The sequence below is a fragment of the Maniola jurtina genome, chromosome 12 (genome assembly GCF_905333055.1).
Source record: "Maniola jurtina chromosome 12, ilManJurt1.1, whole genome shotgun sequence".
In the NCBI taxonomy this organism is placed as follows: Eukaryota; Metazoa; Arthropoda; class Insecta; order Lepidoptera; family Nymphalidae; genus Maniola; species Maniola jurtina.
Window position 1 is genome coordinate 11,530,407 of NC_060040.1, and position 27,644 is coordinate 11,558,050.

Genomic DNA, 27,644 nt, shown 5'->3' on the forward strand with positions numbered 1-27,644 from the left:
ATTCAGTTCCTGAAATGTTACGGGTTCAAGCCTCAAATGCTTGCGGATTAGAGACAGAGTGGTGAGAGTGTGTGAATATTATAATTACTTAAATGGTATGCGACAGTAACCGGCTCATTTGTGACGTAGATACCTACATAATATTCACACAGCCCATAACATCTAATTGCCACAATGTAATTATATACTTTGTATTAATTAATATGAAATATAAACAAGTGTAAATAAAAAATTTATAACACCCCCGAACAAGTGAAGGACAGAAACTAGAAAAGAGTTGATAACTTTCAAACGGCAACACTCTCGATCAAGCCACCTTTCAACATAAAACTAAATTAAAATCGGTTCATTAGTTTAGGAGCTACGATGCCACAGACAGATACACAGATACAGAGATACACAGATACACACGTTAAACTTATAACACACCTCTTTTTGAGTCGGGCGTTAAATATAGCTGATCCCGGCTTTACTCACGTGGTCGTAAGTCCTACTAGTTTCGAACCCATTCGGTGCCCTTTTTCACATGGACTCAGCTCGCGACGCGTCTCAGGCTGAGACCTATAGAGCGCAGTTTAACTTTACTCAGACTAAAGACACTGTTAAAACGAGACAGCGTTATACCACTGGCATAAATTTGTCTCCTTTTAACTGAAACTTAAGTCTAAGCAAAATTTAAAGTGACACCGCGCCGTGTCGCGAGCTGAGTCCTTGGGAAAATAACCCCGGATGGGTTCGAAATTAGTCGGGCTTACGTCGACTAACCACGTGAGTACAGCCAGGATTAGCTATATTTTATAATGAAAATCACTCACGATAGTTTAAACAGTAAACTGTTTAATCCCATTTTGGTAGGCTAGCTCATAAAATAACAGTGACGCTGAAAGCCTACGTACAAACGACTATTCTCTCTGTAAAGATTAGCCATCGTGGCTGAAATTCAGTCGAGAGGACATTATTACTAATCAAAAAAAAATCTAGTTATTATACTAGTCGTTGTATAACAAATAGTACACGCGTACGCGCGCGTTTAGTGTGATGCCCTGCCATGTTGCTTCCGCGTAACCTACCATCGCGCTTTGTGCATAAAGAGTGCAAGGCTTTATCTTAAACAGTTGATATCAGCCAGTTCATTGAACTCCACCGTCAAAAAAGGTAAAAAAATATCAAACTGGACCCCGAATGCGGTAACATGATTTAGTTACCGTAATAACGCGGTCAGTAACATTCAATTTGGTAAAGGCTGAATCGAACACAACGCGTGGCGACAGCTCAGGCTCACTGCAACTGCAGGGCAAGATTTCAGTAGTCACTGGCGCTACTCTTACGTTATCTGTGTCACTCTTTTAAATTATTACTGATGCACGCAGTCCTATGATATACCTCAAATTTGCACTAGTAGCGTTCTGGCGTAAAACAGGCTTAATACAACAAACAGTATGAAGCATCTCACACTATAGCGTGCGTGGATGACAGCAGGAGCTGGCTGGCAGGACGGCAGGACAAGGCGCGTTTTGCATACAATTCCTTGTATTACAACTCCTCAGAGTCTCATGCGTTTCCGTCGCGCGTTGTAAGTGATTCAGGCTTAAGGGTCAGCGCAAACAGGCGGTGAGGTTTTTTGATAACAACCTAAACCCGGCATTATATATTTTGGCATACCGTTGACATTGATATAAGATAATGAAAACAAAACACGAAGGATGCGTGTTTTGCTTGCCATGGGTGACCATGCCTTGGTCACTATGCCAAAGTAGATAACGCTTAGTTTGAGTTTTTTTTCTTTATTTTTTAAGCGGTTTTTTCAATGTTAACAATGTTTCTCCCGTAAGTTCACCAATATTTATTACAAGCAAACACGACACATAACATTCATAACAAACACCAAAAAAATACATTAATAAATAGTGAGGGACCGCATCTGCTTTGACAGGTTGCTATCAAGAAAGGCGCCACGCCTCTGTTCTGTCAGTGTGCCCTGCGCCTAAGAGAAGCAGCGCTCGTAAAATCGTAAGAAATGAAGGACGTCAAGTTAAGGATGTTCCCGGATTACAGATACGGCGTGATAAATCGGTCTTATCTCAGGAGAGCGGATAAGGGTGGTCGTGTACTATGTACGACAAATGACAATAGGTCCAAGATTAAGTATTACTTTTACTTTACTTAATCTTGGACCTAGACGAGTACAAGTTTAGCGTGAAAACTCGTTACTTAGAATTATAAGAGTCGTCGTCTTTAACCAATAGATGCCCACTGGTGGATATAGGTCTTTAGTAGGACCTAGGTTTTTGTATGATCTTTTAAATGCCGCGGTTTTGTGATGCCACGATCCAGCGGCTCCTTGCAACAAGTTTGATGTCAGTCCACCTGACTGGAAGTGCTTTCTGGTGTGAGGACGCCAATTCAACACCTAGGGACCCGAACATCTATCGCTTCTTCGAACTACCTAGAGTTATTGATACATATAATATAAGGAATACAAAAATAAGCAGCGTCTCTGGAAAATCTATTTGAAAACTCTGGTATTATAGTCATAAAAGCTAGTCATTTTGCTAGTTGACGCCTGAAAAGCTAGTTTTCTTCATTCCATAGTTTACACTAGAGACTTAGAAAAATTTCTTCGCCTCAACAGCCTTACCAAGTCATAATCCAGTGGTCTTAAGCTTTGACTCGAAAGCGACCAATATGCGATAGGTTGGCCATTGAGAGTTTTAGTTAGTAGAAATCCAATCAATCTATCCATTAAATTTTAAAAAGCAACCGTCAATTTTATTTGCTAGTTTTAGTCGGTAGTGAGGGAGTGCCCAACCAGTGGTAGATTTATTTGCCTAAAAGCTTTTTAAAAATTTATTTAGATAAAAAGTTTCTAGCATTTCTAAAAAGTTTCTGTTTATTCCAGGCAGGTGAGTATCTTTAGAAGATTTTCCGCGTCCGTTAACAAAAGGCTTTGACTAGTGCGTGAACACCCTTAGGCCTACGCCACACTTGACGGAAATTCCGACGCCGAACTTGCTCGATGGAGCGCCAGTACATGTTATTGCATATAAATGACTAAAGGACGGAACGGAATTCGTCTGTGGTGGCGTTTGCTGGCGCGCGTGTTGTGCCTTTTTGGAGTGTTTTTTTGTTAGAAGTGGCCGGTTTTTGTGTTCTGCTGGTGTTTATTGGTAGTGGAACTGACTGGGAAGCGCTCTAAAGGGGCGCCGCATGTATGTCGGCGGGCGCCGGCACAGACGAAGTCCATACTTATACATTAATTCCCTAACTTGACATTGGCTAATCAGTGTAAAGCCAGACGAGAGAGAAAAAAAAGGACGGAACAGACGCTGAAGGCGAGCGGTCCGCGACGGAATGCTAATTTATATGCATTTAACATGTATTGGCGTTCGGACGCGGAAGTTCGGACTTCGGCGTCGGAATTGCCGTCAAGTGTGGCGTAGGCCTAACAGAAAGTGGAGTAATCGCCGGAGGGGGTCCGCGATGGCCGCGACCGGGTAGAGTTCGCGACGCCTCACGCCGGTCGAGCCTCGAGCGAGACTCGAAGTCGAGAGTCGAGACTCAGTCAGTTCCCGCCTTTTGCCGGCAAAGCTCGTGCAACTTCGTACGCGAGACACGCGCCAGCGCTAATTCTGAAAGAAACAAAATCTCGTTAAGGTTTTCGTGAATCGTGATGCTATTGTACTTCTGATTAGCTCGAATAAACACCGAATTTTTCCGGGTGAGTTTTTCCCTTAATTTCTCTCGTTCTTGTTTTCTTTTTGTTTCTGTTTTATTGTTGTCATTTTGAAATATTGTTTTTCTGGAGGGTAGGAGTGATTAGAGTAGAGGGTAGAGGGAGGGTAGAGTAGAGGGTAGAGTGATTTCTTTAATTATTCTTATTTTAATACACCTATCTAATTGTTTTTCTTTGTTAGTTTTTATTTTTGTGAAATATGTATTATTATTTGAATGAAAGTAAATAATAATTTATTTTATACAATTTGATATTTTGACAGTTTTCCAGTGCAAAAACTGACACAATATCAAAAGTATTCCCTGAAGTTACGAGGGTTCCAAACGCGCCCAAGTCTGAGTATATGTAGATACTTATTTCGGGATAGTATAGGTACCTACTTAAAATTAAAAAAAAAAACTACTAAACAGATTAGAATACGCTTTATTTCAACGACATTAATAACTTAATATTAACTAGGTACTTTTATACACTTTTTATATTCGGGACATCCAAAAGAAGTGAATTGAGAAAATTTCCTGACGCTTCTTCAGATTTTCTCTTTCTAAAAGCGTTTACTTTAAAAAAAGGAGAACATTTCCTTTCCCGATTTCGGTTGGAATTTTGCAATATTTCCCGTTTCGGCAGGTAATCGGCATGTAATCTGTGAAATGAATTTATTTCATGAAGCATAACTTATATCATTTACTACAATGAAAATGGTTTTGGAAAGAGATAATCAGCAGAAAATTTTCCCAGTGTCTCGATAATTCATATTCGTAAGGGATGATTTACCTATGCTAGACCGTGCCGGGCCCGAGCCGTGCCTCGTCCGAGTCAATTGGCAATTTGTTGTCACATCAGACGGTTCTGTGTCCGAGTTTCTTGACTCTTCATATTAAATTGCAATCCGTGGATCGGCTGTGCGTCGGACGTGCCGCGGATGAGGCACGGCTCGGGCCTGGCACGGTCTAGCATAAATCATCCCTAACAATATGCGCTGTCCAGCCAATAAGGTTTGTAATAACTTAAAGACAAACTGCTGAAGAGATTTAGGTGTAAGGTTTTAACAAAATATTAGTGAAAAGTGACGATATATTCTGCCAGATTTTTTAACGAAAAAACGCAGTTTCATTATTATGCCAGAAATTGATTTTAGTAATTTTGTACTAATAAAGTAATAACTAATATCAACAGCTAATACGCACAATGCAAAGAACGCAAAAGACAAATGAAACGATCTCCGAATACATACCAAACTTCTGACACGCAAGTTTATGATTTAATTTTTTCTGCCATCACCTCTCTATCTATTAGTTACTTAGGCGTCCATCCTGAACGTCTTCAACAACAACTTACTTCATAAATAAAAGCTATCGGAAACTTTTCCCCACGTCGGAGTTGTAAAAGCTGTGGTAATATAATGTAATTATTCCGAACGCGTTTGCCACTGCGGCCACATTTCTCATAGTTTCATACTTCCTAGGTATGATCGGATTACAAAAAGTTCGTATAATAGCTACCTAGTGCATTTCTTCTTGATCATAATATTGCCTCAACTTTTTATTCGACTGCGGCGTAAACTAAAAAGAGGGTTATGTGTTTGACTTGTGTATGTATTTCCCTTCGTATCTCGCTCGTTACTACTCAAAGGCTCAGTCGATTTTGATAAAATATAATATGTCATTAGATTCGTCTTGATGGCGCTAGTGTCAAAATTTTAATAATGTAAGTATGTACATAAAATTTGTATAAAATCAAAATGGCAGATTTTATGCGCTTTAAAAAGGCGTGGTCTGAAAAAGATACAGTCCATACCGCAGCCGGTATTTGTCGGAATCATTTTAAATTAATTACTAATTGTTGATAAATGCTTGTTTTTCCTTGTTGAATAATATTATAAAGAGCTAAAGTTTGTAAGTTTTGATGTTGATGGGTAGGTAATCTCTGGAAGTAATGATCAAATTAAGATTTTTCATTTTTTTTGAACTGATAAGCAGCCTCATTATCACTGAGTGTTATAGGCGATTTATACGAAGTTATGGGAAAAAGCTAGTATAGAATAAATAAATATTTTTTCATTATTTCTACAAAGCACAAATGCAAATATTTTTGTTACAATAAAGGAAATGAGACCAATAAAGCGACAGTACAAAAGACACTTCAATAAAATAAGAATATACCAACAATGATTTCTATAAGTTGATCGTTCCACTCTGTATAAGATGTAGGCTGTCATGTAGGTGCTTACAATAATAAACAAAACCTGTAATACATAGGTACTAGAAATACTATCCAGTGCGATAAATCGGTAGTGCGAGTTTTCTCGAAATTTTTACTTCACGATTTTTAGTAGCCCACTGTACTTTAATAAGCTATGCCCAGTTAAAACATTACTGTTTACTAAGATAATACACTGATCGCGAGCAATTTGTTCTTATCTATTGAGGAGTTCTGTTCTCCATCTCCACCACCCACCTGCAAAGTATAACCTTTCAAATTCAAAAAAAAAAATCCAAATCGGTCCAGGCGTCTTTGAGTAACAACTTCGGGGAACATACATAAAAAAAAGGTTCCGACGAATTGAGAACCTCCTCCTTTTTCGAAGTCGGTTAAAAAGGTAATAATGCGGTGGGTTCCCAGATGCTTCTGCATGCGACTTTACTAAAGAGTTTTCGGCTCTTAATAATGCTGATATTAATGATAATAATCGGGCTCCGAGGCACAAAGGAAAGAGTCACCTAAACAATTTATCGAGACGAGCCGGCAAATAACAAGGGTATTCTTGACTGATCATCACTTTCCCTATCTATTCTATTAAAAACCATAACAAAATAAAGTTGGAAATCAAACTGCGATCGTTTTAATAAACGCTGAAATATTAGAGTTTTGTGTTTCTATCGCTTTGCATATTTTAATGTTATTGTAGATACATTTATATTCATGAACTCAGAATTTTCTCTTCTTTCATTTGACACCCCACTCGATACAATAGCAAAAATTATTATTGCTATTGTAGTAATAGTGCCCCATTATTTTGATGTAACAGGTCAATTTTTTTCGTATAAAATATAGCCTATGTCACCCGAACATTTACAACGAATTAATTGACACCTCATTCATCAAAATCGGCCCAGTAGTTTAGGCACTACGTGGAACATACAGAAACTGGACACAAACATACATACATACATAGACTTCTAAAATCATAACCCTTCCTTTAGGCCGCAGTCGGGTAAAAAAGTGATAATACAGTGATTTTCTTTGTAAATATCGTGATTCTTTGCGTGAACACTTTAGCTCACATTACTGGGGACACACTTGGTGGGAATTGCAAGTCGTTTAACATAGCTTAGCGATCATTTACCTACTTGTGAATTTGGTTTTAATGTATTTTATAGTCTCAATCGTTTTGAAATTGCCAATTCTTCATTAATCTTTGAGATAAGAAAATACTGTTTATGAGGTTTACATGAACTAAAAATTCGATTTTTAGTCTGATTAAATAGTTTTTTTATTTAATTAGTAAAGTAGTAAATTTAATTAGTTAGGAAACTGTCAGTCAAACGGATACAACTTTCGATAAGAATTAGTAATTTTAAAAGCTGGTACGGAAAAATATAATATACTTACCTAAGTAGTATAATTTTTAAAATGGCAAATAATCTTAATTACCTAATTAAATTTCAATTTAAAAAAATTGATTTATTAAATATCAATATCATGATCCACCCATCGCCGTCCCACTACTGAGCACAGGTCTCCTCTCAGAATGAGAAGTATGCTGGCCAAGTGCAGATTGGCGGACTATATTTATTGGAAAATCGTTGAATATACATATATAAATATAGATAAAAGTGAAAGGTTTCGAATCATGCATAACAGTAATTTACTATGAGATTTTAAGCGTCAAAAACATTAATAAACTCATTACATGTACGATGGCATAAAGTGTAATAAACTTCGGAAAGCAATCATCTTGTAAAGAAAGGCATAAGATAATTCACATGCCGCAATTTATTTATGTCTTTAGAGTTATAATAAACTTGTGATTACCCTTTACGCGAAGTTTTGTAATAAGTGCCTATAGACGAGTATGCAAATTGAAAATTAATAGATTTGCTGATGATGATTTGTAAACTAAAGATTTGATCACAAGCTAAACCCCGGCATGAGCTGCAATACCTCTTCCATTTTCTTGTAGCACCTGTGTACGTTTATGCTGCTATGTCAATAACTTTCACGCAAATGTCAACAACAACTGTACAAAGTTTCAATCGGATGAACAAAGTGTTAATTATAAGACAAACGTGCAAACAATTTTTTTTGCATAAAGGTGATTGATTGTCTTTCAGGTTTCCAAATCATCATTTCAACCTCCTCTCAGAATAAGAAGGGGTTTTGTCATAGTCCACCACGCTAGTCAAATGCGGATTCGTAGACTTTACACCCCTTTGAGAATATTATGGAGAGCTCTCAGGCATGCAGGTTTCTGCAGGTTTCCTCGCGATTTTTCCTTCACCGTTAAAGCAAGCGATAGTTGCGTAAAACGCACGTGTAATTTCGAAAAATTAGTGGATTGATACTCAGTCATTATCACTAAGCTATCACTGCTTTTGGCTAAATGTTGGAATACTACAAAATGAAATGAAATAATATTTTCTTATTCACTGCCTCGTTAGTCGAAAAATTGTTGAGAAAAATCTCGACTTTAATATTTGAACGTTGATAATTGAGCCAAAAAAGTTTGTCTGCGGGCAAACTATCCAACTGCCGTTTTCAAGGCTTGGCTTGGAAAACAAATAAACTCCACTTTTCAGTTCGTAGGCTTGCTTCTGTATTGCAGGCAGTGTAAATAAGAATAGGGAAATTTTGAATTTTCACGGACGTTTTACCCAGAATTTTCACGAAATATCAACAAACCGTCCCGTTCCTAAAACTCTTGATTTTATTGAATGGGGTATGTTTTGAATCGAACTGAGCCATATAGATGCCTCTAGGCAATTCGAACCTTAGAGCCCATCTTTCCTTATCTAGGTGTTCAAATAAATTAGAGTTAAAGGAAAACATCTTGAGACCATAAAACTGAGAGTTCTCCATATTGTTTTCAAAGGTGTGTGAAGTCTGCCAATCCGTACTTGGTCAGGGTGGTGAACTATGGGCTAAGCCCTTTTCATTTTAAGGCACATGGGCTAGCAAGATCGATTGATGATGTTTATGAATAGTCACTATGGACGATTTGACGATTTTGCCAACAAGCTAAGCCGATTCCTAATATGATTTTGTGCACTTAACAAATCAAAGCTCCTTTCGACTTTTGGCTTGTTGGTGCATTGCAGGTCATATAAAAATTAGGTCAGTACGACTCCAACGCTTCGCGCTTGTCAAGCCTCCAATAAGTTATACAGTAGTGATTTACAGTCCCCAGGGATTAATGTATCACTGTAAATAGAGATAAAACATTATCTCTATTTATTAAAGTACCTAGTTGTTTAGCTCGCGAGCATTTACCAATATTTGTGTTTGTATAATGTAATACCTACAACCAACTATTATTTATTAATAGGTAAATCGACATGGGGTTTTCATCTCACGAGTACCCAATTAAATTAGTGGTTTATTAGTGAGATGAATAGATTGGTCTCTAGATACGACAAAATGGTCATCGTTCATTCTAAGTACATTATGTTATGCTCATACAGATTTAGTGTCAGCTTATGAAGTACCTAAGTTTTTGACGCGATTTTAGAGTAACTTAGATAGATAGATAGAAAACTTTATGCACATAAAACATGAAATAACCAAGACAAAACAAATAAATTAAAAACTAAACTAAAACAACTTACTATTAACTTAGATATTTCTTTAAACGTTAATTTTGCCGAAAAGGACCGGTGTTTTGAAGCCGTTATAGAAGTGGCACCACTAGTTATTGGCTAGTGCCCATAGATTAAAATCTCTACTTTAACTATATCCATACTAATAGTGTGTCTGTCTGCCTGCTAACTTTTCACAACCCAACAGTTAAACCGATTTCGATGAAACTTAGTACAAAGGTAACTTGCGTCGCGGGGAAGGACCTCTTGCTATTTTTTATCTTGGAAAATAAAAGATTCTTACGGAATTATTAAAAAAAACTTAAATCCACGCGGACAAAGTAGCGGGCATTATCTAGTTATAATATGTATTATGATAAAAACTTTATATTGACTCATTTTCAAAAATGGAATTCCGCGTATGCTTAGTTTTATTATCACACGCACAATTTTTTTTTTGTATTTTTTTTATTTTTTTTTCAAAATAAAGTTACATGGTAAAGCTTTCTTTGTGCTTGTAAACGCTTGACGGCTTATCTGAGCACTGCACATTCCTCACTTAGATAACTTAGGTATAAACACAAAGGCTACTAACTAACATAAAATAAATAAAACAGGGCATAATAATATATTCCGTACAGCTACTTTTTATTTTTACTATAAATCTGATTCACTGATTTCAACGAAAATTGTCACAAAGCGTAGTTTTTAAGCTTTTACTACGAGTACTTTCATGTATTCATTTATTATTTACAAGTTCATGCCCGCGACTTTGTCCGCATGGACTACACACATGTCAAACCTCTATTTTGCCCCTTTAGAGGTACTTAGAATTTTCAAAAACCTTTCTTAGGAGTAGTTTGAGCTGTGCATTGATAGATCAGTCAGTCAGCCAGTTACCTTTTCCTTTTATAGATTTAGACTCTGTGAATGTACAATTATTATCGTTATATTATCGTATTTGAAATCTGTTTTCGCATTTATACACCATTCGCAATCTGGATTGGAAAATGTGAAAATAGAAACAGAGGATGCAATAATTCAAACAGGAGATTGATCAGGATAGTTCTAAAGTACCTCCAGCTATTCTAGCATCAACACTTTATATCAAAATAGCTTTATACCATATCGACCTTTAAGTCAAAGGGAATAGAGAGTAAGCCAGTCTGAAGGGATTTGATATGCTTGGGAGCTTGGTGGACTGTATATTGATTGCAAATGGACGAGCGATCCGGATAAAAAAGTTATCTTCCCATTTCAGTCGGCTAAGCACATCGGGTTCAGCTAAACCAGTATACTGACATGAACTAATTAAAAACAATGGTTTGTTCACGTTTGTTGGCTCAGTTTTTATTTATCTAGCTACTTGCTCTTCATGTCCTTTTAACGATTCGTTTTTTCTGGTGTACAATAGTGTTTGACTGGTATCTCGTATCACACCTTATAGATAGACTGTAATTGTCACTACAAGGCATAAAATATAGGGATGTCTAATACCAAATACCTAAGAGTCTATTACACCTGTAAGTTTTACACACATAAGTACCTTCCATGTTTAACTTACGACAAAAATTTTATAATTTAATTTCGTCATTATACTTCAGAATTGTATTTATCAGATCAAAGTAGCATGGGTACGTGTCGTCATTATATGTATACTAATTACCAAACACCCTGTATATAGCGGTATAATATTTTAGCAACATAGGACAATCATATCATATTTTCATATTATACATACTATGTTGCAAGAAAGCCACAGCAACTTAAGTTGAATGTAATAACACAGAGCTTCAATATTTCTTGCTCTGGGATGTGCTAGTGTCCCATTTATAGGTTTCCTCATTATACCTACGACCCGATATCGGATCCACTTAGAATAAATTAGATTATTATATTTTTTACTCATTTAAGTAGATAAATGCAAGCAGAAGATCCTACAAACGCGTTTGTTGATTTTCCAAAGATGTTTAATAATTACTAGCTGACGCCCGCGACTTCGTCGTGGATTTAGGTTTTTCGAAATCCCGTGGGAACTCTTTGATTATCCAGAATATAAAGTAGCTTATGTGCTAATCCAGGATATTATCTATCTCCATTCCAAATTTCAGCCAAATCCGTCCAGTAGTTTTTGCGTGAAGGAGTAACAAACATACGTACACACACACACACACATACACACAAACTTTAGCCTTTATAATATTAGTGTGATAGTGTAATAGTGTGAAGTGTGACTAGATGATGCCCGCTATTTCACCTGCGTGGATTTAGGTTTTTTTTTAATCCCGCGAGTACTTCTTCTTTTCCTAGATAAAAATTAGTCTATAATTCTACATCGCTCTTGTTGCTGCATGATAGAAGGATAAAAGCATGAATTATGGGCATGCCATATGGCAGGAACCGTGTTTTTGAGATAAAGTAGCTTATGTCACTTTCCAGGTCTTAATTGATATTAATGTAATAAATTACGTCGATTCGTTTTGCTCCTTTGCGACATGATTGCAAAGAACAAATAGACACACTTTCGCATTTATAACATCAAGTAGAGATCTTAAGTATTTATACTTACCCATTTTTCTACTTTTATTTTTATAAGTAGGTAGGTATGTATATTTAGATATCGTATCGTGCAATGTGATAATGCTCCTATATTTTGTTCGCCTCGGGTGTAACGTTTCAAGTTAAATTGCAAACAGTAAAACAACCATAAAAGCGGTTTGTCTGGTTCCGATCGGGAATGAGAGAAAATATACGTTTTTACATCTAAGTGTAGACAGTCGAGTGAAAAACAGCTTCCAGTCGGGATAACGCTTAAAATCGGGATAGAATAGGGTTATAATTTATAAAATTTAACTTAATTATAGGTAGATACTATTTAAAAAAAATATTGAAAATGTTACCATAAAGCTTAAAGCTTGCCTTATTAAATTACTGGGAAAATTTATTTAATAATAGCTGATCCCGTGACTTCGTCTGCGTGGATTTAGGTTTTAAAAATCTCGTGGGAACTCCGTGGGAACTCTCGTGGGATTTTTCGGGATAAAAAGTAGACTGTCACTCTCCAAAACTAATAATTATTTATTATTATCTATGTACAATAAAAATCACATCACATCAATCTGTCGGCCGTAATTGCAGCGTGATTGAAGAACAAACTAACAAACAAACACATTTATAGGTAGAGATGTAATAATTATGTATAAAACAAGTAGCTATATTATAAACCCAACTTTGCTAATTAATAAAAAATATTTTGTATTAGTTGATAAAAAATGTTATCCCAAAATGTTATTAAAGGTTGATATTGAAATAATGGAAAGGTTCGTTTTAAGAGAAAGGTTGGTTTAAAGAGTGCTTTGAATTTTGATCAGCCCTACTGTACTGTTTACACATTCGTGTTTCATTCAAATATGCGTAAAAAAAGCAATCTTCGAAGTGGTTCAGTTCAATAATCGAGGTAATCGAATCGCCATGCCAGTTGCTTCTTAGGTTTTTTACATCAAGAGAAGATAATATTAATCACGCGTAAACTATTTTGGAACTTGTGTATGTGGCTGTAAAGTCTAAAAGTGTAAAAGCTTTAAAAATAATTAGATAAAGAACGACATCTATCACTACATCAGTTAAAGAAGTCATTGTCTTTTACTCTTTTATTTAAACCAGTTTATTAACAAGTGTAAATTAAAAATTTATAACACCCCCGACAAGTGAAGGTTACAGTAACTAGAAAAGAGCTGATAACTTTCAAACGGCTTTCTTGGATTATAGCTAAGAACACTCTTGATCAAGCCATCTTTCAAGCAAAAAAAAACTAAATTAAAATCGGTTCATTAGTTTAGGAGCTATGGTGCCGCAGACAGATACACAGATACACACGTCAAACTTAAAACACCCTTTTTTTGGGTCGGGGGTTATAAATGTTACACAATGTTATACAACATCTTTATCTTTGTTGAGATGGCTAGTGGACAATCAAAATATGGTAGGTAATTAGTATAACTTAATGTACAAAATACCATTAATAAAATTGTTCCAAAAAGTTCCGAATTCCTACATTATTGACATGAAATTGATGAATCAGAATTTATCGAATTTACAATTCACACGCAATCAATGGTAATATAACTTATCATTATCATCGAAATCGGTAATAAACCATCATTAAAGAAAGGTGCAGTGCTGCTCACTTTTGGGTTTCTCGAAAGTTAAAGTGCAATTTAAAAAGCGTTGAGTTTTGGTAATTGTATTGCATTTATAACATACCATCGCACATAATTTATCATTATCGAAAAAACTCTTTCTCACCTAACAATAATCGATAACATAAATCTTCATTGGCGGGGTTTCCACTAAATGGGACAGCCTCGCAAGATATTGTTTATCGGCTTGCATGGACTTTTGAAAATCTGTTTTGCACCTGTAAATTACATAGGTATTATAACTTTTTAGTATCTTATTTTGTAATTGGAAACACACGTATACATTACATAATAATTAATTATATTAGTACATTTTAATGTTTTACTTTGATACAGACAGTGTTCTAGATAGGTAACCGAAAGTTCTAAATAAATAATTTCCTAGTAGAGAAATTAAGATCTTTCCGTATTGTGGGTAAAATCAGCATTTAATTTTTCGTTAACATTAACAATTATTTACTAGCCGATGCCCGCGACTTCGCCCGCGTGGATTTAGGTTTTTCGAAATCCCGTGGGAACAATTTGATTTTCTGGGATAAAAAGTAGGTAGCCTATGTGCTAATCCAGGATATTATCTATCTCCTTTCCAAATTTCAGCCAAATCCGTCAAGTAGTTTTTGCGTGAAGGAGTAACAAACATACACACACACATACAAACTTTCGCCTTTACAATATTAGTGTGAGTGTGAAGTGTGATGTGATTATTCTCATATATGTTGGTCACAGGGTAAAATATTTGTACACCACACTGTGGTAGGAATAAGTACACGATTCTGGCTTAAATTACACTTACAGATATACCCATTGTATTCACAAATGAATTAAGTTCCCAGAGGATTTTTAAATACCTAAATCCACGCGGCCGAAGTCGTTGCCATCAGCTAGAAAGTAACTTCGAGTAAAGTCTAACTTAAAAAGCGCCAAGTTTTGTTCCTGTTCTCTTCATTGTAGTGCCGTGCGCCGTTTTTGCCGGTGCAGTCCCGTTCACTTAACTTTTCTTAAACTTAAATGTGAAGCTTAACTGTATTGCAACGAAACAGAGCGACCCATTTAAATATTTACGACGAGATAGCGCTCTAGACAACAAGAGGAAAACTTTATTTGCGAACTGCGGGAAGCTGTAAAAATACGAAGTGGATGTAATTATTTATTTATGTCGCCTAGTTGTTTACTATAGCTTTGAGAAATTCTAGCTAAAAAGCTCAACACTTAATAAGAATATTATTATTTTCATTTGCAAACTTTGGAAACACGTTCTAAAGCTTGGTGAGATTTCACAAAAGTTATTTAAACGTTTTAGGATATATGTAAATACTCCTTGTCTGTTTCAAGTTTGTAAGAACAAAATAGCTAAGCATTTTGCAGGCTAGGTGACCCAAAGAAGATCTTAGCTCCCTATCATAGGCGTTATAAGTTAATATGCCTGTCTTTTTACTTCGTTGATCCAGCAATACCTACATAAAAGTCTGTACCTAGTTAGCAATTGATTTCGGGAGAGGGAGGGGGGCGAGGGGAGATAGGGGTAAGTGGAAAAGGGTTACAATCAAAGTCATTTATTTCCCAGGGTTACCAACGCGCCCTGGTCTGAGTAGAAGAACGAAATAACGTAGCCAAGTTTAACATGTCTGATAGTCTCAATAATTCTTCAGCTATCGTTACTCTACATAATTCTAGTGAAAGAAAATCGCAGCCTACTTAGCAATCACAAGAAACATTAATTGAGTTTTGAACCTTTGCACCAGTTTTGAGGCAAACTACCGCGCGGAGACTTTCTCTCACGTATAAAAGATTACCGGGAAACGGAGCAAGTAGGTAAGTACATCATTAAGATGCTAATCAGGTGCTCCTAACTTGAGTAATATTCCGAGTCGGGAGCACAAAAGGTAAGTCACTATTCGCTTGTCTTTGTGGCGTTACTCTTACTTCCTTCTATCCGACTACGACGAAGCAAAAAGGACGAGTTATAATTTATATATAGTTCTATGTATGTTCGTATGTCTGTTTTTATATATGTTCCACGGTAGCGCCTAAACTACTGAGTCGATTTTGATGAATCAATTCGTTTTTATCATCGATGTGTTCTTATAGTCCGGGTGACATAAGCTACATTTTATATGAACTTTGATGTGACGGATGTTACATCCAAAAAACTGCGGGTCGCTCGGGTTTTAGTTTTGATAGGTTTTATAATATCTTTTGACGGAGCGCCATGGAGGAACGCGTGGCCTAGTCGTGATAAAGCATATCAAGATTGCGATTTTTAACCCCCGACCCCAAAAGAGGGGTGTTACAAGTTTGACGTGTGTATCTGTGTATCTGTCTGTGGCATCGTAGCTCCTAAACTAATGAACCGATTTTAATTTAGTTTTTTTTGAAAGGTGGCTTGATCGAGAGTGTTCTTAGCTATAATTGGAGAAAATCGGTTCAGCCGTTTGAAAGTTATCAGCTCTTTTCTAGTTTTCTTATAGAGGTTTTTGTGTCGGGGGTTTTTTAAATTTTGAGTTATAGGTATTGATTTTAATTCAGTACTAATTACTATTAAATATCTTTCTTGGTTTACTCATAAGTTAATAAATACCAAACCACCTTAGGCTTTTAGAACATTGATATGGTTTCACGCGGAGGTGTGACGAATGTTGTTAAACTTTCTTCAACGAAATTACTAAGATATCTTCTTGTAAACAAATTCGAAGTGCCTAATAAAATTTTATATCAACGCGGGTGTAAGCTTCAGTTAGCTACAATATTTTATGATGGAAATTTTATGGTAATGTTTATTGTAAATATTTTTTATTGTGCTAGGTACATAATATTTTATTGAATAATTTTAATTAGAACGTCATGATAAAAGCTCAAAAAATCGTGAAAGCTCTCATAATAAATCTGCACCGTTAATAATAATAATAATAATAAGCCTTTATTTCCCAATAAGATTAATAATATAATACAATTTTAAGATTAATAATATAATAAGATTATTTTATTTTATTACAATATGTAGATATGCTTTATTAGTTCAGTTCATTGAATCTGCACCGTTATAGGTTTCTATTTATACCTACCATAACATGTACTGCTCAGATCTAACTACCTGTTTTTACAATATAAGCAACTACATGATACTCGCCACTTATAAATCCCATGGGAACTCTTTGATTTTCCTGGATAACGCTTTTTAATATTCCTATGACTAAGTCGAGTTGTAATTTTGTACTTACTGAAATCCATTACGCTAATTAATAATCTACTATGTTGGTTTCATACCTAGAACTTCATTTTCTGATCGGCACGACTCATGTCCTCACACCACGCTCACACACTAGTGCTTAGTACAGAGGTCTTAATTTTTGGGTGCTAGCTAGGGGTCCTTATCCCTAATCATTTTGTCAGAGTACTAATTAGTACGCGAGAGATTTAATTTTCCGTCCGAAAGTAGCCCGGTCGTCCATCTAAATAATTTAAATAGAAAATTCTGTTTTTCACCGGTTAATTAGCTATTTACTTTGTAGCATCATTCTCTAATTCAGAAACACTATACATTTTTGATGTTTTTGAGTAGTAGAGATCGTACTAAAAGGAGGTTTCTAAATAAATATCTGTAGCTAGATAAGAAAGTAAAATAAAATTGTATTACTTAACTAGACGATGCCCGCGGTTTCGTCCGCGTAGATATAAATTTCTAAAAAATCCCGAGGTAGCTCGTTCATTTTCCGAGATAAAAACGGATCTATGTCTAAACAAATACATAGATAATGTCCATGAGGTTTGTCTCCGTGAATTTAGGTTATTGAAAATCCCATGGAAACTTTTTCCATTTACCAACTAACTCTGTACCAAATTTCTTTAAAGTTGGTTAAATGGAAAAGCCATAAAAAACTGGCAGACATACAGACTTCATAGTCTCTGATCGTTCCTCCTTGTGTTGAGGACAATACGCGTAGCAACTTTCAGCTTTTATAAAACTACGAAAGTCTGGCCCTCGCGGGCTCTTAGTCCATTAATTTAAGTCTATTCTTGCGTTATTAAATAAACCGACCGTTTATTCTAGCACCTAATTACATTTCCAGAATATTGAATTCACGCTTTCAACGTTTGCTGCGAAATTAACTTCAATTATTTACAGAGGACTTTGTTACAACGTTACTTACTAATTAAGTTTTACAGGAAATTTTCAAATGCTATTTTTATAAGAAAAATACGGAAAAAAAAATTTTGGCACAGAAATTATATTATGAATAAGTCCTTAACTAGTGGATATAGTATCTACTAATTTAGTAAATCCATGATTTCCATGGTGGCTACTTTACTCAATCCATGATTTAGTAAATTAGCCACCATGCCCGTTAATAACCACTTTAGAGGGTATAGTATATTTTTACGCCATTGCCATCTCGACTTGTCGCGAACTATAATATGCAATACCTATCATCATAATCATAATCGTTTATTTTGCTAGAATTATGGTTTTCTTACTAACTCACTAACCTACCTTACCTAACTTTTCAAATTGGGAACATCTCGAATGATATTCACGAAATTCTATCGAGAGCTACAAATGTCATAATAGATCGAAGTTCCGAGTAGAGATAGGTCAAGGGAGATGGACATTTTTATATGTCGGTACGTATTTGAATGTGAAAGAAAATTCAAAAGGTTTGAAGGAAAACGTTGCATTGAAAAGAAGCGTTGAAACAGACGGCACCTACACGAAAATATAAAGTCGGGCTAGTGCGAGTCAGACTAGCACACGAAGGGTTCCGTAATTCCGTACCATTGTACAAGAAATATTATTTCTTAATTTTTGTGAATTCTCATCTTTTAGCGACAACAGCAAAATACACATTCTGTGTATATTTCGGCTCTCTACCTACTAAGTTTCACGAGATACAGCTCACTGACGGACGGACGGACGGACGGCGCAGTCTTAGTAGTTAGCCCCGTTGGCACACTTCGGGTACGGAACCCTACAAACAAGTACCATTTAATTTACGGTTTGAAAAGTTTAATTGACATTAGCATAGGTAATATCAAAAAAAAATCTTTCATTTCAACCTGTCGCGTACCTAGTAACCTAGGTACCTCGAGACCGTTGTATTAAAAATATCGATTTATTTAATAATAATTATTATTGATGGTTCCACCTATAATATAATAATTTAAATTAATTAGACCCATAACTATTCTTCTAAGATAGATATAGATCTGTCTTTTGCGGCAGCTATCAGAAATCCGTTCAGGTTTTGAAAAGAAACTGGCCGGCCATTTTATCGCTTAGTGCCCATCGTCCCATTGGCACTGCAGGAAAGCCGCAGGCCTGTACGTGACTAGAAGAACTCTATTGAATTGAATCCAATTATTCATTTACTATGGTCCTATTCATGTGGAGGCTATTCAAAAGATACCTCTTTTAAAGTCTGGAATTTCGTTTATCTCAAAATAATCAGCCTCATTTAAAACGCTGTTTGATTACATCTACTAACTATGACTACAACTAACTTTATTCATTGGTGAAAACTAGTTAAACTAGTTAAAGTGATATTATTTGATGATACTCCGTTATCAAATGAGGTCTCACGGTTACCTCAAAGATTTCATGACACGAAAGTGAAGCAATTGAAATAATTGATAGTAATGCTACTTACGTATTTTACAACGAGTCAAATTTCAAAGTCTGAATGAAGTAGATATGTATACGAATATTAGGCCAAAGTGATCAAAAATGGAATTCCGTTCTAAATAGGGCCTATATCTACAGAATACATATAATTAAGTATGGAATTAGCCGACGCCTACGTAGATTTAGGCTAGATATTTAAAAATCCCGTTGAACTTTTTCCTTGGATTTTGAAAAATCCCGCTGGAATATGCAAAATCCTTTCTTATTTCTCTGCAACTGTGCGTAATGGAAATAATCTACACAGAAAATCTCTTACATCCAGTAAGTTGGGCATTACATTGGTTACCATTAGATCAATAATTTATCTTTTGTACATTAAAAAAATTGATTTGTGCGGTTTTCATATTAGGAAAACTATCTCATGTAGATACTGGAAATTTAATTATTTTTTTAATTTTAATTGGGTAATTGAAAGTACCTTTACATTTTGTGGGCTCTTAGGAACCGTTAGTATCTAAGTATAGCTGTTAATGGCTATTACTTAGAACATTCGCACTTTAATTAATGATTTCAACGCTTAATTAGGCTAATTAAGAGTTTTTGCGAGCGACACGAATAAGCGAAAAGTTGTGAGCACCCACGCTTTTATATGGTTATTGTATACTTACTGTATTTTGCAGCACTGAATTTATAATTGTATTGACAGTCTGTGGGAGTAATTACGATATGATATTACTGCTAGGATATTGAGTAATCAATTTATTTGTCCCCAATTAAAATTGTAACACGAAGCTTGATAATAAAACGAACTTTTAAAAATACGAGTAAAAATACTAGATAGCTTTTTTGTTTTATCTAAAAGGCCTGTCAGTTTAATGTCTGAAACAACATGCCTGAAAAACTGGACAAATTAAATTAAAACCGGTGGGCAATAACAAAATAAATATACCTACTTAATTGCTATCGAAATTTCTGTTGCAAAAGTTTAACGGCAGGCTTTATTTTATACTAGTATTCAAAAGTTAAAAGTCAAATCATTTATTCAAAGTACTATTATACTCTTTTTGATGGTCAGAATGGTTAGATCTAGTGGTGATAATTAAATATCACGTAAACATAAAACTAAAGCTACGAGGGTTCCAAACGCGCTCAGGAAAAGAGCTTTTTATTATCTTATTATATTGAATTTTCAAATAAGTTCAGGATTTTCGGCCCCATTGACAATATATAGCAACTAGGGGATGCCCGCAGCTTCGCCCGCGTGAATTTTGATTGTTTTAAATCCTGTATAAAACTCTTATATTTTCCGGAATGAAAAGTAGCCTTACCCGGAATGTATCCCAAGTCTGTACCCATTAAAATTGGTTCAGCGGTTGGGGCGTGAAATCGTAGCAGACAGACAGACAGACACACTTTCGCATTTATAATATTATAGTAGATAGTATATAATATGGATATTCATTATTGAATTAATTTCACAGAAATAGACCGCCATATTTTGAAGCATGTTCGTAGCTGTGTCGTTAGATAAAGTCCTAGCTCGATATCAGTCAGAGCATAGAATTCGGCGTAACTTCTGCGCATTATGTGACTTCTCTAAGTCGAAATGAAATGTTGATGAGTAGGGATTTTTCTTTTTGTATGGAAAACATCTAACTTTGCCGGGCCTAGAAAATATTCATGAGGATTTTCGGTACAGCAGAAATTATGTAAACTACAGTTGTTTGTTGTATTCCGATTCTTGAGCTTAAACAGGTCACCCGTGAAAATATATGTACAAAAATGTTTTATTTTACAGGCGCCTTGTGGATATAAATTCATATTTTTATGTATAAACTTCAGCTAGTAATGTTTTTATTTAGGTTTAAGCGCCGTAAAACATTGTAATAGTACATTAAATGTCTGGGAATAAAATTTTAGTTTGGTAGTTTTATTGATCCCTAGATGCTAGATACAAGTGGCATAAATAAAACTGTGGTATGTGGAAGTCCCTACAATACAAAGGAGATCATATTATTTTTTATATTCAGCAAAGTTCGTTTTCGGCCAACGATCTGTAGATTATATATATGTCCGTACCTACTACGCACTAGATTTGACATCCCAAACAATAAATTAATTGAGATTAGTGCTTGATGCTTGTTGGACAGTTTCGTGGGACATATTTTTTGTTTGGGACAGCCATTCTATACAATATTAAATTCAATGTCGAAGATGGCGACCATACTCGTATTTTAGATCCCTAAACTTGCAGCATGTGAAGAATCCGATACATAATCCTATTAATATTATAAATGCGAAATTTTGTATGTATGGATGTTTGTTACTCTTTCATGTAAAAACTACTGGACGGGTTTGGCTGAAACTTGGAATGGAGATAGATTTGGGCAATTTCATCAAATTAGAGAATTCCCACAGGATTTTTAAAAACCTATATCCACGTAGACGAAGTCGCGGGCATGAGCTAGTATACTATAAATGCTGTGTTTAAGATAAGTTAGCAACATCAAATCGTCCGGAGAGTCAACCAAACAATGGAGGTACTTACAAAATTAGGCAAAATAGTGTAGCCACACGGTACACCGATAACTTGAAAAGACTTGAATGAAGCCGAGCTTTTGAAAACCACAAATAGCCGGCGGCACCTTAGAAGTTATCATGTCCTTATCAAATAATAACCAGAATTTAACTTCAGCAGACCGTGAGACAATTACGAAGATCATAAGATAAATAGCGATTAAAAATGTAGGACTTGGCAATTTAAACTCTAATAAAAGTTTGTCCTAATTGCGCGTCCTATTTGTGTTTGGAAGAACTTTATTGAAGTCGGTCGTTTTAACCCCCGACCCAAAAAGAGGGGTGTTATAAGTTTGACGTGTGCATCTGTGTATCTATCTGTGGCATCGTAGCTCCTAAATGAACCGATTTTAATTTAGTTTTTTTTTTTGTTTGAAAGGTGGCTTGATCGCGAGTGTTCTTAGCTATAATCCAAAAAAATCGGTTCAGCCGTTTGAAAGTTATCAACTGTTTTCTAGTTAGTGTGACCTTCACCTGTCGGGGGTGTTATAAATTTTTAATTTACACTTGTGGATACCGTGGTGAAGCCAGCCGTGTTATGCTTTATGCTTTTAATGCTGTGCTATGAAATGAAATAACTTTTATAGAGCAAGATCGCACTGTCGCCAGACCTTCCTTATTTTCTGAGAAACAAAATGTGTAGGATTGGGTAGGTAGTGTGTAGGACTATTAACGTACGCATATGGCATATGGTATCTGATAGCTTGTGCTATGTATTTTTTATAATTATTTAGTTTGTATGTTAAAACCGCTAGTAAGTCTTTAACTAAAAATAAAATCTAGAAAATAAAATAATGGGTCACTGAAAATTGAAGGTAGGGGTGAAAATGCACCCTTTTAAGTTTTTTCAATAGAATATCTCGAAAACGAAGCAATTTTTTTTTTACTATACTTTACATGAAACTTGGAAGAAAACTTAATTTCCCATTGCTGTTTAAAAAAATACATTTCAAAACAAACAAAACGGCAATTCAAAACAACATTTGCTGAAAGTAGGTAACTTTTAAATCCAATCCTTTTGTCAATATTTCTATTAAGGTTAAAATTAAATTGTTTAGTGCTTTCTGCTTTTATTTTATTTTTATTTCCTTGCTAAAAATAACTTATAATCCCAAAGGACGCACCGTTGAGCATAACTCTTAATACAACCTGAAACGGTTTTATATTTTACTTAAAACGCCATAAAAATATTATGATGAACGCGTTGCTGCTCTTAGCGAGTTGAAATTATTATTTTATATTAATTTGAGTTTCGAGTGAAGACTCCTTCATTTGGGTCAAAATTTAATGAATAATATTTTTTATTTTTTGAGCGGCTAAAATGGGCTAAAGTTCTTAAGACTAATTACCTTTTTTAACCCCCGACCCAAAAAGAGGGGTGTTATAAGTTTGACGTGTGTATCTGTGTATCTGTGTGTCTGTGTATCTATGTATCTGTGTATCTGTGTATCTGTGTATCTGTGTATCTGTGTATCTGTCTGTGGCATCGTAGCGCCTAAACGAATGAACCGATTTTAATTTGGTTTTTTTGTTTGAAAGGTGGCTTGATCGAGAGTGTTCTTAGCTATAATCCAAAAAAATTGGTTCAGCCGTTTAAAAGTTATCAGATTTTTTCTAGTTTTCTTGTAGAAAAGAAGGTTAGATAACCCTTAGGTTCATAATATTCAAGTGTCAATTGACAAATGTCAAGCTGTCAAGATGGACGTTGCCTAGATATACTTAATTATTTATTTGAAAATGATGTTATGGAAAACTCAGATACTTTGGATCGTAGCCGCGGAATAGTCCAAAAAAATCGGTTCAGCCGTTTGAAAGTTATCAGCTGTTTTCTAGTTATTGTAACCTTCACTGGTCGGGGGTGTTGAAAATTTTTAATTTACACCTTGGATGATTTACACTTGTTATAATATTTTATTACTATGGCATAAAGCAATAGGTAGGTACTTCACTAATTCATGATGAAAGCTTTTTGATAAAGCAAAGCGAGATTTTTTTTAGATACTATATGAGAATAATAAGATTTGTAATAAATGTTATCCTTTTTTATCACAGAATTCAGAATATATGTATAGAAGTGAACAAGGAGAGCGAGATTGTAGCCGCACACAGTGAAATATCAGCGTGCTTTATTCTAAAAACAGGTGGATTTGCATACTGTGACAGTTTAATTTACGTCGCTTTAGCCCAAATCAAACCTGTCTCACACCATTTCTATTATGTTTCTTTAATTAGAACTCTGTGATACCCTTGGATAGTTATCAATGATATTAATTCGTTCTCCTCACTGCTCGGTAGTATCTTCCTCTTCAAAAAATGATCATTGGTCAATATGGATAGGAAGTACTCATTGTTTATTATAGATCAATAAATTATTTTTACGGCACATTACCGGGACGAAGGACAGAAATAAAATAAATGGATGGGTCTTTAGGATAGCATTGTGAAATCTCTTATAGATCAGAATTTTATTCGGGACCCTAACTTATATGTGTCTGACACGCATTGACCTATGTTTTATTAATATTGTAGCACAATATTTTAATCATAGATACAGTATACTAAAAGCTCAATATATGAATCAAGTTCAACGTACCATGCTTTATCGGCCAATTTATTTATGTTTCTGGTTTCATTATCTTCAGGCTCCTTTCATCCTGAACGATAGCCATTTCATGAACACTTAAGTGATTCTATCTCATGGGACAACTTGATTAATGTTGGCGTTAAGAATTAATAAACTCTAAGAAAGATAATAAGATATAATCGTAACTATTAAAGACTAGGTACAATCTATCTAGTCTTTATTTTATATTATATTTTGCATTTTTACTGTTTATATGGATCCCTAACCTGCAATAAAACGATTTTATTTTTTATTTATTTATTTAAGACCATCTACCTAGTCTTGTAGATGATGGCCGTGACTTCAACCCCGTGGATTTATGTATAAAAATCCCGTAAGAACTCTTTATTTTTGAGATAAAAGTAGTCTATGTCCGTCTTTGGGATGCAAGCATTCTCTATACCTTTCGTCAAAATCAGATAAACGGATGGGCCGTGAAAAGGTGACATACATACACATTTTTGCATTTATAATACGGATGGCTAAAGGACAAAACATTATACAAATCTATAATTATATAACTCATTTATTTATTTAGCGATTTGGAGCGACATCTACTGTTCCACACCGTTTAAGAATATTTAACAAGTAAATTCATCCATCCAGTTACCTCAGTCAACGTTCTTTAACCAGACCAATCTACTGTCGCAACTAAGTCACACTGCATTCATTATAGAAGATTATTTCTTGAAAATTGCACAATATCTTTCTTGAGTGACTCAGAAATGTTAAATATCAATTGGTTTTACTCTTCAGTAACTTATGATACAACTAAAAACATGATTGCAATGCTTGTACCTACAATTTAATATATTATAAGTGTCTATAAATAAATAATAACCATGTTGCTAAATGCCTTGATACATAACATAGAAAACATCGCTTGCTTGATTAGTTTCCTGTATAACTTATGCAGACGACGCAAATAACGATCGCAAACGAATAAATCAACTATCGAGAGAGCTTTTCTCTCATCAAAAATGCAGGAGAAACAAAGGGGGATTTATGTGGGTGGATTGTACCCCTACAAAGATTGTGTAGTCTAATGAATTGTCGGGCTAGCGAGCAGCGATGCATCATGTACTATAATAAAAATCCTTCGCTCCGGGTAAGATGAAGGGTTAACGGATAATGCTTCATACACACTTTTTTTAAAGTAAGTAAAGTAAGTAGAGTAAAATAAAGTAAAGTAAACATTGATTTCAAAATATAATAAGGATGCCCGCGACTTTGTCCGCGTGGATTTAGGTTTTTAAACATCCCGTGGGAACTCTTTGATTTTCCGGGATAAAATGTAGCCTATGTTCGTCCCCGGGATATAAGCTGACCCTGTACCAAATTTCGTCAAAATCGGTTAAACTGTTGGGCGTGAAAAGGTAGCAGGCAGACAGACAGACACACTTTCGCATTTATAATATTAGTATGGAAGTATGGATATGCTAGGTATAAACATTTCTGGATGTAAACGACGGCTACCAAATGGGTTTTGGATAATTTTTGTATAAACTTCTGTAAGCGGACTAGAGTCTCTTACTTTTAGATGACGATATTCCTTGGAATGAGTATCAACTACACTGCACTTGCAGATAAATGTAGAAAAATAATAGTACTTTCAAAGACCTTAATGAGCATTTAATTATGTTGCGTGCCTCGGCAGTATGTCTTTTATTGAAGGAAACTATTCTAAAGCTCTGGTCATCTTATCCTTTAAAGCGGTCTTACTTTGTTCTAAGTCCTGAATATCTCTGATGGACGCTGGCTAACCTGTAAGGGTTATGGCAGTCTTATTAAACCCATAAGGATTCTACGGGGCATACCGAAACGCCAAAGCGCTTGGTGGCACAGCTTTCATAAAGCCACGGTCAAAGCCTTCCACCAGACCAAGTGTAAGGCCTTAGTGTAATTAGCTCTGTCATTTATTATGGAAAAGGTAGTTTTTCCGTCCATATAAAATGACAGATTTACGCGTAGGTTACATACAGGTGTAACCAGAACGCTAGCAAAATCTACTTATTATTATACTACCTTAACACAATCCAAAGTGTGTAGTGATTTAGTATTTTTCAAACCCGCAATGTATAGCATGCTAAACAAGGGTCAATGCCCAACCTACGACGCAATATTGACTTCGAGTGACCTATTTAAGTACGTTCGTTGATCTCAGCGTCAGACAGATGTTTTATTTGCAATATTTTGTAAACTTTTAAAAAATACAAGATTTTTTCACTTTTTTTCTTAGCTTTTTATGGTATCTTATCAGTAATTATTATCTGTCTTCGTTTTTGCTAGCTTTCTGGTTATGGGAATTATACATAATATTATAAAGTCCTAAATTGACCAACCTAGAATGAGAATATGCTAGGAGAAGTGTACATAGGTCCTAACATTGCGATATCATCCAATAAAAGCAATCGAGGGGTCTCCAGTATCGACGTAGCTTTAAATCGCCGGCGGCAACAATTTGTATCCCGGGTCTGACATAAGATAGTATTACTATATCAGCATAAAATACTATATTTACGTTAGTATTATTATACTATGAGTTTTAAATACGGAGACCTCGTCCATACTTCGTAACTCGCATATAGCTATTATGAAGACCACCAACAGGAAAATTTTCCTGCTTGAATTATATTTTACTATTTTTGGGCAGACAGACTAGGTACGTGGAATTTGGATATTTGGATTTCATTTGCCCGCGATTTTGTCCACGTTGGTTTAGGCATTTTAGAGACCCTGTGGGATCTCACTAATTTTACAGGATAAAAAGTCGTCTATAGCCTTCTCCAGGATGCTACGTATCGATGCCACGGTGATATTATGTAGGTACATCTGTACCAAGCAGTTTTTTATAAATTGGTTTGTTGTATCGTTTTATTTCAGAGGCATAACTAATTTAACCTAAAGTTTCTAAAACCGGGTGCTGCCAGTAGCATAATATAGTGTAAGTTGATTTTGTTTTAAATTGATTTGAATTGTCAAAAATAAAATATATTATTGATTTATCTAATGAAGCTAGTTTAATAAAATCGATATTTGGCTCGTTCGTTGTCATACGATCTGTTGTTAGGAGGCTACTTCGAGGGAATTTGTATATATA

General features: G+C 35.2%; 1 protein-coding gene across 1 annotated transcript in view; it reads left to right on the top strand.

Moving 5' to 3' along the window:
* Window positions 1–3,576: 3,576 nt before the first annotated feature.
* LOC123870027 (uncharacterized threonine-rich GPI-anchored glycoprotein PJ4664.02) overlaps window positions 3,577–27,644 on the top strand; it is a 58,894-nt gene continuing 34,826 nt past the window's right edge. Inside the window, exon 1 of the mRNA XM_045913186.1 lies at window positions 3,577–3,718. The gene's annotated coding sequence lies outside the window, so the exon portion shown is untranslated. The remainder of the gene's footprint in view (window positions 3,719–27,644) is intronic.